The sequence below is a fragment of the Mercenaria mercenaria genome, chromosome 19, assembly GCF_021730395.1.
Source record: "Mercenaria mercenaria strain notata chromosome 19, MADL_Memer_1, whole genome shotgun sequence".
In the NCBI taxonomy this organism is placed as follows: Eukaryota; Metazoa; Mollusca; class Bivalvia; order Venerida; family Veneridae; genus Mercenaria; species Mercenaria mercenaria.
This window is the reverse complement of record NC_069379.1, coordinates 33,742,921-33,757,374: the sequence shown is the minus strand read 5'-3', so window position 1 is coordinate 33,757,374 and position 14,454 is coordinate 33,742,921. Positions and strand designations below refer to the sequence as shown.

The following is a 14,454-nucleotide window of genomic DNA, read 5'->3' as shown; positions in this document are numbered from 1 at the left end:
TGGAAACCAGTCACAAAATGATAACTGCTTCAAATTGAAAAGCTTGAACTTTGAAAATTTTAAACCTAACAGAATCTCATTAGGCCAATAGCCAAAGGAATTCTGTGTCTTTGCGTGTGAATGTTGGGCAATGAGGACTTAATGTAAAAAGTTAATGTTCCAATTCCAAATTTAATTACAAGAGACTTTAGCTATACAATATTTTCAAAACTCATAATAATACAAAAAAAAATGAAATAAAAAATAAAAAATTAAAAAAAATCTGGCCCAGGTGAGGTTCGAACTCACGACCTCTGATTTACAACGCGAACTCACTAACCACTACACCATTGTGGAGTTATGACGTAATCAGACAAACATAAGTATATATAACAAAGTTCAGTAATGGCAGCGTGACGAAAGTCGTTTCAAAATGAAAATATTGTGTTTTATTTCTTTTTTTCTTCGTAGAAAATGTATTTAGCATTTATTTCTTATTATCAAACGCTCATTTGCATTTTTATTCAATATTCAAAGCAGTAAGCGAGACGCTTTTGTCAACCGTAAACAGTAAGCGTCTACTGACGTCTTTACTGATTAATTACTATGTGCATAATGTACCAGAAAAAATCCGAACAACACCGATTCCAAAAAGTACCACGAATTTTCAACTCGATAGTATTCACAGTTAGATCTCTCTATTCATTTTCTTTTTCATACGTTTAACCGTAATGCGACGCTGTTGGCGCCGCTTTGCGGCGCCGGTAGCTCTGCTATAATTGGACAACGATCGAATTCATGTGGGACTGTCAGAAAAATACCACAATTGATAAAAAGGAAAGAAACCAAAGAAATGGCAAAATGGAAGAGCAAAAGTGAGTATCAACTTGCTAAACATATTTTTTTTTACTTTTGAAGTTTTGAGGGTTAGAGAAGAAAAATAACTAATACCACAATTTTCAGTAGTTCTGTTCAAAACAAACTTCAATTTCAATGTAAAATGCAGGGCTTTTTCACCCTATCTCACGGGGCCGATATTCGGCCCCATTCCCAATGCCAAATATGCTCTATTTTTCCCAATCTGGAGCAAAAAATTCCCAATCCAATGAAAAATTTCCCAACTGAAATAAGTTACTTTCTGTTTTTCAATAATAATTCTTGCACAATTAGTTTTGTTTGCCAAGTAAATCAAACAAAATGTTGGAAAAACCCACACGTTTCTAATTTTAGTAACATGACCGTCTGCAACCTCGGCAAAAAATAATTACAAGATTTTGCTGAAGAAATGTATGATTTGTATGCAAAAACTGCTCAAAATGCATAAAAACACAAATATTAATTGAATAAAGTACCCAAAACATGTTGACAGGTAGTTCTTACACCATTAAAATCAATTGTCACATATTTTCGCGACCCAGTTTTTACACTCGAAAATACACGCACTTTGCCATTCTACTTTTTGGATAATTTCAGTTATAACTTTGGTGAAAACAAACTGTAAACAAAATTTTTAGCATGACAAATAAAGAGTTACTGTATTTTTAGGCAATATTGGAACACAATCCTGAAAAAAAAAAATCTCAAAATTTCACAAGGGGATACTGTCTACCAGTAAAATTTGAAACTGAAGATTTAAACTAATATATATTAATTAAAAACTCACTTAATTTGTCAGTATATTTTCCCAAATTTGACCATTTACCGCGTTAAAAATTCCCAATATGACCAGGGGCCTTTTTCCCAAAACCCTGAAAAAGCCCTGAAATGACATGTCCCTGCAAATGCTTGACAATGATACATGTGATAAAAGATTCAAACTAGTCAAAATAATTGGACTGTCAGATTAACGGTTGTTTAATATTTGTGACGGGCAATCTAATCCAGTGGAGATATTGGCCATATATAAAAGATTATCTCAATATTTCCTAGGATCAAGTTCTAGCCAGGTACTATAACTCAAAAGATAATTATGAAACATGAAACTCTGAGCAATATTGTCATGTTCACTTAATAAAGTATACCAACAAAATCTGTAAGAAGACCCTTTGAAAGTATGTTTGGGACAAACATTCAGACACTATATGCCACATGTGCCTTTGACACTGAGGAACACATAATGACATATCCAGTAATAAATGTTTTTTCGGACTCATAACTTATTATTTCCAAGAAGAGTCTTATAAATCTCCGATAATGTTATCTGAACATCTGCCGATAAGGTTGTTATTTTGTACATATTTTAGCTGAACCAAAATTCAGATTGTTTTTGCTTGTCGTACAATATCTAGGTGGCACTGACAGTCAGCAAAATATAAAACAATATTCAAGCCACTGAAACTTAACCAAAGCAATTTAATTTTAAAGCCAGTGTCACTGAGTGTGCATAATATAATTTATCAATTCATAATTTTTTATTTCTAGTATGACAATGCCGGTCTTTTAAGACTCCATCTCCAGCCAATCAGTATGCATATATATGGATGCAGACCTAAAGTAGTCATTGCATATATCCATTTTAAAGCAGTTTTTATTCATGTTTAAATAATAAACAGTGGTCTTATGATTTGATAATGTCAGCTGTGGTATATGTATATTTAATAATGAAAAATGTTTCCACAAGTCTATTTTTACTTCAAAATAGATACATACAAAAACACAAATAGTGCATATCCTTGGTGACTTTGAAAATGGCATTATTCATACAAGCTACACATGAAGAAAACAACAGTATACTGAGATGATGAGATATAAACCAGTTCAGAATAGGTCATTTGTGAGTGTGTATGCAATTTAAGCTTGCAAGCTTTCGTTTTCTGTGGTTTACAAAAAATAAAAAAAATTGTATCCTTTTGGATGTTTTATTTTTATTTATTTGGTCGACTGCTCAAAATTGGGACTTTTATTTTTATTTTTATTTGTCCCCCCCGACCCTAATTTTTTGAAAAATCTCCCGTAAACCAGAAAATAAAAAAATGTTGGCCTAGAAATGCGATTTTAAAATAAAGCAGTGTGATGTCACTGCGGTTTTTAATAAGTTTTAAATGAATATTTGTACATGTATTTTTTGACCAACAATTTAAAAGTTTTTCTTGTCAAACAATAATGTAAATTCCTTGAGGGCAAATAGGTCACAGAGGTAGGATATCCACTATAGTAACTATCGTTTGAGACATTTACCTTTTATACGGGATATAGCACATTCGCTTTTGATAACAAATTAAAGAAGAAACTTTCTATTTCTCAGCAATTTTAAGAACCGATGCGGTACGATCAGACAGTGATGTGTCACATGGCGCGAAAACATGACGTAATGCCATGACAATCTCGAGCAAAAATACCGCTTTGATCTCCGCTTCAGATGTCAAGATACTGACACACTTCTTTTAGATCTTTGAGGGGGTGTAAATTGATCATGGAAACAAGGTCAATTACTTAATTTATCAACTGAATAATTACCGATAATCTTTAACATTTTTTCTCTCTTTCAGCAGGGGTGGATGGAAGATGATTATTGTGTCCAAAACTTTTCAAAATATATATTTTTCGGGAAATAATACTATTGTACATAATACTCCTTTCATAAAAATGACAGTATTAAAAGTATTAAATTGTCTAAAGATTGTCTTCCTCACATATTGCTTTCAATAGATTCAACTTACAAGTTTGCCATAGAAAGGTAATACAATATCAAAGGTGCTTTGACATTAAATTTTATTCAAGACATTGTTTGCAGAACAAATAAATGTTTGTAACAGCAGATTTTTTTTTTACATTTTTAGTTCAATGGTGACCCCTCACACTTTACACAGGCTTGGGATTGTCTGGCATAAAGCAGCTGGTAGTGTTGGCAAAATCTCTGACAGATGGTCCATTTCTTTTGTAACTTCGATAAAATTCATAAGTGTATAAAGAATAATAAAGAATACTTTGAGACAATATTTTGACAAAAATTGATGCAACTTCAGTACTTGAACTAAGCGTATTATAAAAAGGTGCAAATTACAGAGTTAAATGAGGTAAATTTTCAGTTTACTTTTTGCTAGATTATTTTTCGTTTTTCATCACTGAAAAAAAAATGTTGTCCTCTGCACTGTGACTGTTATTCAAAGTTATTAAATACTTTATTTTGCTGATAAAACCCAGTATATTATGAGCTGGCATAAACTGTAAAGTTACCTCGTTAAAGATGATATTGGTGAAAGATACAATAAGTAAATATTACGTATAAAAAGCAGGTTACACAGCAGAAGATGCAAGCAAACCAAACCACAAAAACTACTACACTACTAGGCCACTTTATACCAGATGTGTTTAGTCTCTACTTGATGTCACTGAAATTCACTGTGGCTGTTGTTACAGATTAAATAATTTTTGTCTTCCACTTAAATTAAGTAAAACGAGCTTTCTGGATTTTAAAGACTTGCCAGTGTGAGTTACAGTGACTGAAGCAGTTTATTCACAAGCATACATGAAAATAATTGTCTTGCATGTACATTTTGACAAAATTTTATTCAATGTTCATCCTGTATAAATAACTTTTGTAGTCTTAAAACATAACAATACATCACAATATTTAATACTGGACACAAACACAAGTAAACAAAACTTGAAACGAAAGTTCATCAAAATAAAAAAAATCTTTAAAAATTCTATTTTATTTTTATTTTTTTCCGAGATGGTCACTTTCAAGCTTTTTATTTTTATTTTTATTCCCTCCTCCCCCTGCTCATTTTTCAAAAATCTCCCGTAAAACGAAAGATAAAAAAACTCTGGCCTTATATGCTACTGGAAAATACATTAAAAAAATTATTACACTGTATCCCGGAAAAAAAAATATAACGCTGTATGAGAAGCATGCGGTCATGAAGATTACAATACAATTGCAATACAAAAGCGTAGCTGAAGGGGTTTTTAAACTTGTAAAGATAAAAGAAGAAAAAAAATGCGGACAGTCTTAAAAATAAATAAATTTTGAATACATGTAGAAAATGGATAAAATAAACTAGATAAACCATAATAAAAAGTGAGAATGGGATGATTACGAGAAACAACTGCATAATTTTTAGCTCACCTGAGCACAAAGTGCTCAAAAGTGAGCTTTTGTGATCGCCCTGTGTCCGTCATCGTCTATCGTCTGAGTTGTCTGCGTCAACAATTTGGACGTTAACACTCTAGAGGTCACAATTTTGGCCCAATCTTAATGAAACTTGGTCAGAATGTTACCCTCAATAAAATCTTGGACGAGTTTGATATTGGGTCATTTGGGGTCAAAAACTAGGTTACCAGATCAGATCAAAGGAAAAGCTTGTTAACACTCTAGAGGTCACAATTTTGGCCCAATTTTTATGAAACTTCGTCAGAATGTTACCCCCAATAAAATCTTGGACAAGTTCGATATTGGGTCATCTGGGGTCAAAAACTAGGTCACCAGGTCAAATTAAAGAAAAAGTTTGTTAACACTCTAACACACAATTTTGGCCCAATCTCAAAGAAACTTGGTCAGAATGTTACCAATAATAAAATCTTGGACGAGTTCGATATTGGGTCATCTGGGGTCAAAACTAGGTCAACAGGTCACATTAAAGGAAAATTTGTTAACAATCTAGAGGTCACAATTTTGGCCCAATCTTAATGGAACTTGGTCAGAATGTGTGACATAATATTATTACATAGGCTAACATAGAAGAACATAGAAGAAACCTAACTATGTACTTATACAAGTTAAAGCATAGCAAAAGTTCCTTCTAGGGCACATCTGTGTAAATATATAATGATCATCTTGTAGAAATTTGGTTGCAAAATATCTTGTCTTTGGTATGTACGTTTTGTAATTTTCAGCAGAAATAGGCTTTTCCTGTGATTGTATTTTCTGTAATTCTTCTAGGTACGGGGACACATTCAATTGTACTTATTCGAATGCTTTTATATGATCACAAATTGTCTTTAAAGTTTCTTGGAAATTGGCATTGTCACAGGTTGCTGCTGTGAAATGAGCAGTTTTGTTTCGAATGTCTTTTATCTTCGCAATATGCTCGCTAATTGGCATACCTGACTCATCAGTTTGATCTAACTTAAAGAGTTTAGAGTCTACTAAAGCATATGCAAATTTGCTGATATCCCATTCATAATTTTTCCACTCACAATCTCGGAATGTGCTCAGAAGTCGGTTTCTTTTGTCTCTTTTTCTTCCCTTTTCTCTGTTAGATAATCCATCCAAACTTTTTTCGAAGTGTTTTTCTTCCTCTTCTTCAAACAGTCGGACACATTCGGAATCTTTTTTCCATGGTGTTTGAGGGAATTTTCTGTCTCATAGGGTTTCAAACAGTTCCATAAGGGCTGGTTGTGCAACATTTTTCTCGCTCTTGACAATTCTGTAGAAGTTGAATTCATCATCTTCCATAGTTAAACCTGAAAATATTTTTTTCTTATAAAAATGGAAAATTCAGATAAACTAATCATAAAAAAAGAAGAAAAAAAAGTTTCTTATCTGATGAAGGTATGAACTACTGAAAGGTGTTGTTAAACTATAATATTTAGTTTTTGTGTTGTTGTTCATACCAAGATAATATTTAATTATGAAATAGATCCATGAGTTGTTATTCTGTTTTACTCAGTTCATGAAAAGAAACAAAAGGAAGTCTTCTACAACTCAGTCCATGAACCATAAGTGAGTGAGTGAGGCTCAATCAAACCCGAGTCTGCAACATTTTTATTTTGTCATATTGAGCGGCCTGTAGAGTTTCCACTTTTTCTGTTATAGCAACGCCATAAAAATCGTACAAGCATATCATCACAAAAAAAGAAGTAAAGGAATTCAGTAACACAGCAAATAAATTGATATGTAAAATGGCTGTCATTTCAAGATACAAGATACAAGATACAAATTTTATTTAAAGTCGGTGTTAAATATACAGACAACATTAGCTATGTATAGCTATTGACCGACATAAATAACAAATAGTATATTTAATAACATAATAAAATGTACCTATTAAAAGAGTCACAACATTAGCAAATCAAGTTTATAAATAGTACATGAGTTATACATACAAATTGGTTAAACCTGAAATATATCTGTTAATCTTGGCCTAGGCCTAAAAGCTAGTTAAAAGCAAATAGGTGGTAAAACACTGAACTGAAAAAGAACACTAATGCGTTTTTAGAAAATGGTTTAAGACATCTACCACATCAAATCAGATTTGTTATGGACTGATTAACAGCTGTATTTCAGAAGTCAATAAAAGAAACTTTCTATTTAAGAACAGACAAAACATGCTACAGACTAAAAAATAAAGCAAAGCACTGAGCATCTAAAACATGCATAATTAAATACAAGCGCATAATTAAATACAAGCAATCAGCACATAAATAATACTGTGTAAACTAAACCCAACATGCCCGACAGAGGGCGGAAAAAGCAGGAGTGAACATAACAGAAATTATATGAGAGCAACAAGAACAAAGCAAAACAGCACATGCATAATACTAAGCACACTAGAAAAACAAAAAAACAAAAAACCATATTGGTTGACAGAGGGCAAGAAAAACAAAACTGAAAAATAACAAAAATAATTTTAATTCGAGCAACAAGAGCATCTACAACTCTGCCCGTCCCACGAGCTAATCAGACTCCGGAACTGATTTAGTCCCGTAACATCTCTGAAATGTTGGGGTAATGAGTTCCAGAGTCTGGGTGCCGCGGAACGGAAAGATTTGAGACCATATCTTGTGCTTCTTACCTGTGGAATTTCAGCAGTGTTGGTATATCTAAAAGAATAAGAATTACTTTTTATTTTAACTAAATCATGAAGATAAGATGGTGACTGCTTGTTAATTATTTTGAAAGTTTCTATAGCCATATATCTTAGCCGTCTAATTTTTGGTGGCTGCTGCCACCAGTGTTAAAAAGAATACTCTGTTTGAGAAATCTTGTCAGTTGTTAAGACCATCCTAACAACCAAAAATAGTTCCAGGCTTTCCAGGGAAATGATTATCTACACAACGTGCAGAATATGCAATGCTACAATATATGCCTTAATACCATTTTTAATGTAAATTCGGCAACTAAAATCAATACAAACTGAAGTCAACGTTTTAATTAAAACAACAACGTGTATGAATACAAATATGCAAATTTATGATCACGTGAATAAACGTTGACCTCATGTCACCTGAACTGAGCGATGATATTGATTAGCTATTGCATAGTACTGCCGGGGTCACGTAGCTTATAACGTAGAAAAAGTTGAAACCTAGCCGGGAATCCAGACTGACAATTCAAACATGTTTCCTAACCGCATTGTCACATGTATAACTCCCGAAATATAAGCCTGTATTTGATAAAGAACGATGACTTCTAATAGCAACAATAATCTACAGATTATATACATCTACAGATAATCCACGGCTAAAAATAGAAACGGAATTTCAACGGAAAAGTTTCCGAACATTTCCTGTCCATAGACAATACCAGTTTGTACCTATCATAGCTTTTCCAGCAAGTTGTAACAATTTTCAAGTATGTCAGAATAAACTTAAATGTTCGTCAATCATAGCTATCAAAATATAAGATATTATGTTAATGCAACCCTAGTGATCTAAGAATGTTACCGAATTCTCGTTGTCGTTTCAAACACTTGAAAATATGACCACATGTTAATTAAGCTATTTATAGAAAATCGATAATCAGCAGTGATACGGATTTCCTCAGGCGTTGCTACTGCCAATTAACACTAATTAGCGCACTAATTTAGTAAGATGATTTATGAACAGAACAGAACAGGACAGTAATTTATTGATATAACTTAAACATGTACAGTTCATCGTTATATTAAGAACAAAATATAATTAAACATGCTTTGCAATACGAGAGTGAACAAAACAAAAGAATATTCAGCTAAAATTCATTCAATATTGTTTGCAGTGTGGCCTGCTATGAGAATCAAAGACATGTATGTTTTCTAAATAATATTCCCTCACGGATAACCTTCCTTCAGTAAATGTACAACATAAGATACTATATTAATGCATAGATACACATGTATTCGGTACAATTTCGTCTAACAAAACACGAATTATCAACGGGCGCAGCAGTGATGTCAATACCCGCCTTTTTGAAACGACAACATGTCAGACCGTATCAAGCCATCAGTTTCTCTAGTTGCAGTAGGCTTTAAAAGCGAACAGCATGGATCCTGACCAGACTGCACGGATGCACAGGCTGGTCTGGACCCATGCTGGTCGCAAACGCACTATGTTGGATTTCTCATGGTGCGGCCCAAAATATCTGGATTGATACAAATATGTATAAAAATTAAAACGGTTTCGTTTCGCCAGTTACATAATTTATTTTTCGATTTTTTTCACGGTCTTACTAAAGTTGTAAGTTTGTCTGACTTAAATGTCCAGCATTTTTGCGAAGCCTGCTGTTATGTCTAGCGGACTTTTGAGTACCGGTATAACAGATGGAGTGATAATTAATGCGCCTCTTAAATACACTGGCTGCAGAATTGAAATTCTGAGGTGCATTTGTGGTGCATGTTTTGTGCTGTTTTCTTCCACAAAAATTTCATGAAAACCAAAGTTATCCGATAAGGACTAAATCAGTGTGTATATAATTAATGACAGGCACTGTCCAAAAGCTTTAGAAAGAAATCTTAAAAGCTGAATGGTTTGTAGAAAAAAAGCTTATATTATTTATTTACAGTAAAATAATTTAAGTTGTTGTTTTCGTCACAAATAATCAAAAAGGATCAAAACTATTCATTAAAGACAGAATCAGTGTGTATGTAAACAATGACTGGCAATGAAAAAAGGATTAATTTTAAAACCAAAGCTGAATATTTTGTCCCCCCCCCCCCCCCCCCCCCCCCCCCAAAAAAAAAGTTCTTCTGGTTTATATTAAGAATTCCTCAAATGTCACTTTCTTTGTAATATTTTACACATTGATTAGCAGCCACCATCAGCGCTTTGAGCGCTTTGATTAAAGTTGGGAGTTGGGATTTACTTAATAGCTCTTCATAATCTGAATGATAATCGTTGTAAATGAATCTTAAGGCCCTTTTCTGAATGTTTTCTATCTTTTTGGTATTTACTTCCCCACAGAAATGCCATTTCAGTTTTGTTTTTCAAGTTTCAAGTTTTATTCAAAAGTCAAGGCCCTTATGAGCATCTGACATAAACATTACAAACAATGTAACATACAACATGGCATATGAAACAATATGGCATTATTGCAAACTGTGTACAAGGAGGATGAGAAATTTTATTAAGGTAGTGGACCCGGAATCACAATTGGTAAACTATAAAACCTTCTAAATAATCTACAAGCCGGAGAAAAATAAGGAAACACTCGGTTGTTACCCAGTTTGATTTCGGATCCATCACCCCAACACTAGCAAATTAACTAAGGCTAGACAATATATTTTACAGAAAAACTGTCAATTTAAGTTGAGGATGATAAATGTTGTTAAGGTAGTGGGCTCGGAAACACAATTGGCAAACTATAAACTCACTAAATAATCTGCACCCAAATAATGCCAAGTCGCTTAAGAACAAGCAAACACTCGGTTATTACCCAGTTTGATTATGGGCCCATCACCTCAGAATTAGCAAATTATCTAAAACAGGACATTATGTTTTTACAAAACACTGCCAATTTAAGTAATGTCATTCTATCTTCACAATTCATAAGTTTGGAAAATTTAAAAGCATTAGGACGTTTAAAGTAATAGTCATCAATATATTTTTTTCTAACATTATTAAAGAATGTACAATTATAGAGGTAATGAAATTCATCGCCTTACAGGTTATTATCACATAATTGACAGATTCTTTGTTCTCTGGCAATATTGTAAAATCTTCCCTTTTCTATAGATAATTTATGATTCATGCACCTAAATTTACATAGTGTAACAGCAAGATCATTTTGCAGAAGTTTGAAATATTTTTCAAATACAAATTCTTGTTTATACATAATCTGTAATTCAAACATTTACTGGAATTATTAACAATACTATTCCAGTTTTGTACAGATTGGTCATTAAGCCTGGAGTTAACAATCCTTTTAAATGAGTTAAACAATGGAGTTTTTTGTTCAAACCAATAATTGGACATACCCAGATTATTCAAGTTATCTCGAACAAAGGTAGTCACTTGTATTTTCAGTATTGTGAATAAACTTTCAGAAACAAGTATATGATTGTGTTAAATGTGTCTTTTTAAAGTGTCAGTATAAAAAACAGAGGTTTAAAAAGATATTAAAATCTTACCTGTGTTTTCATTTAATGATTTTCATTCAGTTATTTTGCTGTTGGGAATATTAGGATGTCTGGATCACAAAAGGGGATGTTCATTAATTTCATCAGTTTTTCGAAAAAGTTCAACCTAAAAATAGCTGCTTGTTTATATAATCATGCACCTGCCCCAATTTATAATTTTTGCAATATCTGCAATTTTTGGAAACTCAACTGCCTAAAATCTACTTCAGACAGAAGAACAAAAGAAATTAATCACTTCTTAATTCACTTATTATTTTACAATACAAAATTTGTTAATCATCTGTCAATGTTGAATATTAAAAGAGGCCTTTGTGGCCTGGTGGTTAAGTTAGGCCTAAAAAAAAAATTCTTTTGTTTCCGGTAACATGCTAAAAAAAATTAGGGTAGGTAGGTCGGAAACATTTTTTTTTTTGGAATTTTTTTTATTAAGGGAGACTTTTCGGAAATTATTTTTGTGTCAAAAAATGAATGTAAATAAGGGGGTAATGCCTTCAGAGCATCAGTAAGTTGATTTCTAACATCACTGGACATGTTTAAAGCATAAAAAGTGCAGTTTTGCAACTTTTTGTTAAAAAGTTGAAACAAATATTCTCCAAGGCCATAAAAACATTTAGGGCCAGGCCAAAAATTTAGGGTAGGTCGGGATACCGGAAACAAACAATTTTTTAAAAACATTTAGGGTCAGGCCAAAAATTTAGGGTAGGTCGGGATACTGGAAACAAACAATTTTTTTTACGCCTTAGGCTTAAAAAAAAAATTGTTTATATACCGGAAACAAACAATTTTTTTTTACGCCTTAGGCTTAAAAAAAAAATTGTTTGTTTCCGGTATCCAGACCTACCCTAATTTTTTGGCCCGACCCTAAATGTTTTTATGGCCTTGGAGAATATTTTTTTCAACATTTTAACAAAAAGTTGCAAAACTGCACTTTTTATGCTTTAAACATGGTCAGTGATGTTAGAAATCAACTTACTGATGCTCTAAAGGCATAACACCCTTATTTGTATTCATTTTTTGATACAAAAATAATTTCCGAAAAGTCTCCCTTAATAAAAAAAAAATCACCCCCCCCCCGCCAAAAAATGTCAATGTTGAATATTTAAAGGGGCCTCTGTGACTGAGTGATTAAGTTCAAAACCTGGCTTGGGCTCAGAATTTGCTATTTTGGCTTTTGCAGCCATATAGAGACTTCATTTATGATTTGATTTGATACAAACTTGCAAAATATCTTCAAAAACAATAGATCTTGGATTCCATAATGAATCCATCAGATCCAATCAAAGGTTCCGGAGTTATGACCCCTGATTGACCCCTTCATTCAGTTTAACCACACTTACACATAACTTACTTCACAATAAGATCTCAGTTCCTTTCGAAAACCGGCTGGATTCCATCACGGGTTCCAGAGATACTGACCCCTGAAAAGGGCAGAATTTTCTATTTTGGCTCTTTTAGCCTTATAGAGGTTTTATTTATGCTTTTATCTGATACAAACTTGCACAGAATGTTTATCTTGATGATCTCTAGGCCAAGTTAGAAACAGGGTTTTATGGGGTCAAAAACTAGGTCACAAGGTCAAATTAAAGGAAAAGCTTGTTAATACTCTAAGAGGCCACATTTATGGCCTATCTTCATGAAACTAGGTCAGAATTTTTATCTTGATTATTCCTATGCCAAGTTCAAAATTGAGTCATATGGGGTCAAAAACTAGGTTACCCGGTCAAATCAAAGGAAAAGCTTGTTAACGCTTTTGAGGCCACATTTATAACCCTACCTTCGTGAAACTTGGTGAGAAGGTTTTATCTTGATGATTCCAAGGCATGTCTAACAGGTGAGCAATATAGGGTCATCATGACCATCTTGTTTTATCTTATAGTAACTGTGATGGTGTATTTTGGCATTTTTTTTAAATATTGTACTACAATGACTAAACTTGTAAGATTTTGAAAACTATGCCTATGGCATTATTTTAAAGAAAAAAAAAAGTTGGACAAGATGTTTAAGGGTCCAGAGCTGCTCATGAGGCCTGTCCAAACCCAGTGTCTGTGGATATGTTGATTAATGTTGCTACAGAAATTTGGTAAATTCAAATTTTCTTAATGCAGAAAATGTATTCTATTCACTTTATTCAGAAATTTTCAACTTTTGAAAATAAACAAGCATTATATCTTTAATTGATTCTAAGGCCAACATTTGATGTCTGAGTTTTAGTTGGACTATTTGAAGAATAAGGAGTGCTATTGTACTTGTGTCGGTGTCACCATTCCGATTGGTGTTGCTTTCAGGTTAAAGCTCTATGGCAAGTGTCTCAATTTTACAACATTTTCATAACTACTGCCCATATTGGTAAGTGGCAAACATCTTTTAGTTTAGGTTCAGGTATCTCAAAGGTCAAGGTCAGTGGGGTCAGATATTGTAGTAGTGCAGAATAAAGTTTCACGGCAAGCTTCTCAATTTCACAATACCTTCTTAACTACCCCCCCCGCCCCCCTACAATCATCAGACCTTACATAATGATTCATCATACATAGTAAGGGGCAGATGTCTTTTGGTTTAGGGTCAGGTACATGTACCTTAAAGGTCACTATGGTCAGATTTTGTAATATAGTGTTTGTAAAAGTTTAATTCTTAATGATTTTGATGATGCTACACTTTTTACACTGTGATTGAGGACTTTCTTTATATCCTTTTTTGCTGCTGCTGCTGCTGCTGCATTGATTTGACACTTGGTGTAATTGATATCAATGGAGAAAATTTTCAAGGTCATATCTTCAAGGTCACGGTCACAAAGCTTATAAATCCTGATTTCTTGTCTAGGTCATATCATCTTGTTTTTCAGCAGTTATGTTTTTCATACTAAACAAAATTGTTACTTTTCATAATACAGTGTGTCATATATATATTCAAGGTCAAATAGTCAAGGTTAGGTGAGTGACTTAGGGCCACAGTGACCCTCTTGTTTCACTTTGTTCTAAAAACAAATCTGCAAACTTTTCTAGAAAAAAGAAACTTGCATGGTTTCTTGAACATCCCTCATGTTACTTTATTTAGATTAGAAATTTAATCTTTACAAAAATGTTTTTTATGCAAAGTTGTCCTTGTGAAGATGGGTAGATATTTTGTTCCTGTTTCATTGCACTGGTTTAGGGACTAAGGGGGCATTTCAAAATGTGTTTGTTTTGAGCGCATTTCAGTA

General features: G+C 33.1%; 1 protein-coding gene and 1 long non-coding RNA gene across 2 annotated transcripts in view; one reads left to right on the top strand and one right to left on the bottom strand.

The window, feature by feature from the left end:
- Window positions 1–14,454, top strand: part of LOC128551314 (dymeclin-like) — a 176,434-nt gene that overhangs the window by 72,066 nt on the left and 89,914 nt on the right. The window lies entirely within an intron of this gene.
- LOC128551317 (uncharacterized) lies at window positions 5,778–11,358 on the bottom strand. The gene is made up of 3 exons (XR_008368753.1): window positions 11,250–11,358; window positions 7,719–7,746; window positions 5,778–6,387 (listed from the first exon to the last, which is right to left on the bottom strand). It is a non-coding gene; the product is annotated as an uncharacterized LOC128551317 (long non-coding RNA).